This window comes from Populus trichocarpa, chromosome 10, assembly GCF_000002775.5.
Source record: "Populus trichocarpa isolate Nisqually-1 chromosome 10, P.trichocarpa_v4.1, whole genome shotgun sequence".
Taxonomy (NCBI): domain Eukaryota; kingdom Viridiplantae; phylum Streptophyta; class Magnoliopsida; order Malpighiales; family Salicaceae; genus Populus; species Populus trichocarpa.
In genome coordinates this window covers 689,425-692,455 of record NC_037294.2, presented here as the reverse complement: position 1 = coordinate 692,455, position 3,031 = coordinate 689,425, and the positions used below count along the sequence as shown (strand labels likewise).

The 3,031-nt window shown below is 35.5% G+C and overlaps 1 long non-coding RNA gene across 1 annotated transcript; it reads left to right on the top strand.

The window, feature by feature from the left end:
• The first annotated feature begins 242 nt into the window (after nt 1–242).
• On the top strand, nt 243–1,999 carry LOC112326240 (uncharacterized). The gene is made up of 2 exons (XR_008060460.1): nt 243–489; nt 1,751–1,999. It is a non-coding gene; the product is annotated as an uncharacterized LOC112326240 (long non-coding RNA).
• The last annotated feature ends 1,032 nt before the right edge of the window (nt 2,000–3,031 follow it).

The window sequence follows — 3,031 nt, the reverse complement described above, 5'->3', positions numbered from 1 at the left end:
TGAGACCATAATGGAGAACACTAATATGAATGTCGTGTGCATGGTTGTTAAAAATGCGTTTTAACTCGTAAAATCGAACGATTTTACGAGTTAAAACACATAAAACGTGTAAAATCGGGGTTAAAACTCGAAAACCAGTAAAATCGGTCAAACCCGGTCAAACTCGTTTAAAAACGGGTCAACTCGGAAAAAACGTTAAAAACGTAACGTTTTCCCGAGTTTAGCAAAATTTTCAACAAAAGCAGAATTTTGAAATGCCCTCTGTCCTCTCTCCTCTGACTAAGCACACAGCAGTCTCTTACTCTCTTTCTTCCATTCTTGATTCTTCCATCCTCTTGAAACGCTCTCTCTCTCGATCGAAAGACCTCCTACAGTCCTATCGATTCCGCTCTCTCCAAATTCATCTCCTCAGTGGCTCAGTCCTTCCTAGTTCCTCCTCATTTCATCGACTTTGATTTTCTTGATTTCTGACCCGATCGATTTCATCAGGTACATTTTCAAAATATCATGTTTATTTTAGTTTTTTTTTTGTGTTTAATTTCTGTTGATTATTATGCGTTATCCTTAAGTTTTTCATCATTTTTTACATCATTTTTTCTTGTTTTGTTTCTGTTTTTCTACCTTTATATTTTTTTTCCTGCTTCTATTTTTCGATTTGTATTTAGAAAAATTATATTAAGTTATAATTTTATTTTATTTTATTTCAATTGTTTTTTTTAATTAATTTTTTATACTATGCTTCGATCAAGTTAAAAAACATCAGAGTTGGAAATGGAAGAGAAGTTAGAACTAAATTATCATTGTTTTGAATTAACAGCCTCTGTTTTTAGGAGTGCTTCTGTTGAATGAATATAAGTATATAACCATATTTCACTTGATAGTTCTTGAACTGTGAATTGAAACCAAAAGAAGGTGTGAATGGAAGAATATTTGAATACGGGAATGGAGCTTGAATTAAGAATGAGTGTGGAAAAGAGGGAGGACTTGTACAGGTGGGAGGAGTTATGGCATATATGATATATTCATTCTCAAGGGTCGGTTGTGTTCGGGTAACCATCGCTGCTGTTGCTTTCGTTTCCCCATTAGTTTAGCAATATGCTTAATATAGAATTAAATACCAGTTTTCTGTGTTGATAAGATAACGTTTTTTTTTGTTCAATGCATCTATGCTTAATATAGAATAAAATACAGTGCTTTGTGATTCAAATTGTGCTTAATACAAATTGTCTCCTGTGCAATAGCTAGATTTCAAAAATCTTAGTTCTGGAGCTTCATGTTTTTAAGCACTTTACTTAGCATTTAATTTTATTATATATCCTTTCATCATTCTTGTAATGAAACTTGCCTGATGAAATGGGACACATAATTTTATCAATCTTGCATAGGACACATAGTTATTATTGCATTTAAACTTCAAATTTGTTGTCTTAAGTCTGTTGTGATACTTCTAAAATTGGTTATGTTAGCAAAATTCTTGGGAGTGAAAAACTGTGTTTGAAGCTGCTTTTGTTGCACATGCATGAATTGTAATTTCTGATATGAAGCAGTTCAATGTATCAGGAAATATTGGTAGATAGAATTGTACATGCTGCTATTGGCCGGTTTTTGCTTTCTCATTCTACTTTTGAAAAGCATGACATACCCACATTAATCAAGGATGTACATATAGATAGAACTGTACATGTGCAATTTGTGCAATTTGTGCTGAATAGTTGCCTTTTTTATGCATATATTGATTCTTGAACTGCAGGATATATGACATCTAAAAAAATTACCAGTGGCAATTTGTGCTGAATTCTATGGACATGTATGAATTTTTATTTGAATTATGTATTTTAAGATGTTTGGATATTTGTATTATTTATTTTACTTTTTTTTGAATTATGTATTTTAATGTATTATTTATTTTACTTTTATTTGAATTATGTATTTTAAGATGTTTGGATATTTGTATTGTTTAAAATATTTTACTAGCGATTTTACGATTTTTAGTTAAAAACTTTTACTTGCGATTTTACGATTTTACGATTCGAGTTTACGAGTCGAGTTTATATTGTATGTTCCGTGTCGTGTCAAAAAAGCGTTTTCGACAACCTTGGTCGTGTGCTTAACAACTAGACTGAAGGTTTTAGAATAATCAATGCCTTCCTGTTGAGCAAAACCTCTAGCTACCAAACGTGCCTTATACCACTCAATACTGCCATCCACATAACATTTATCCTATACACCCATTGGCAACAAATAACATTAATCGAAGGATGAAAAGGAACCAAAGATCAGGTGTTATTAGAGTGTAAGGCCTGAATTTCATCACGCATAGCACCATGCCACGCCTTATACTTGTCAGCATCAGAGAATGTAAGGGGCTCACAAGCAGGAGAAGACATTACCCGACAGTTAGGTGCATAAGAGGCTACTACAGACGCTATTAGAAGAGCAGTCTTCGGCAGCCGAGGACGAAGAACCATCGGATGCTGACAAGCAGTAGACCAAGGGGCAAAAGGATATGAACTGGGGAGCTGTTGAAGAGGATACGATAAGAGATCAACAAAAAATTACAGACCTGTAGGAGAATCAGAGGAAGGACCGGAGCTCACAGCAGCAGATACAGGAGAACTTGTTGTAGAATCAAAGGTGGCTACAGTGACAGACTTTGAAATATGCGACCCTGAAAGAGGTGAACCTGTTCCTGCATAATGATCATTATAGAAACATGCAGATGGTGACATAGGAGTAGGGTTGGGTGACGGTGGTATGGTGGCAGCCAAGGGTGAGGAACGAAGGGGTTGTTTGGGTGGAGCTGGAGTTGTGGTAGAGTTACTGGGTGAGGCGTTTGGAGGGTCAGTCGGGAGAAAATTATGAAAGGTGATCAAGGTGGGCAAGTGTGTGGGCTGTGAGGGAGTGGTTGGGGGTTGTGCTAGCTGTTCAGAATATGCAAAAGAAAATTTTCATGAAAACAAACATGACGGGAGACATATATATAGGCGAAATCGAGATAACGATAACCAAGATGCGAAGAACTATAACCTAA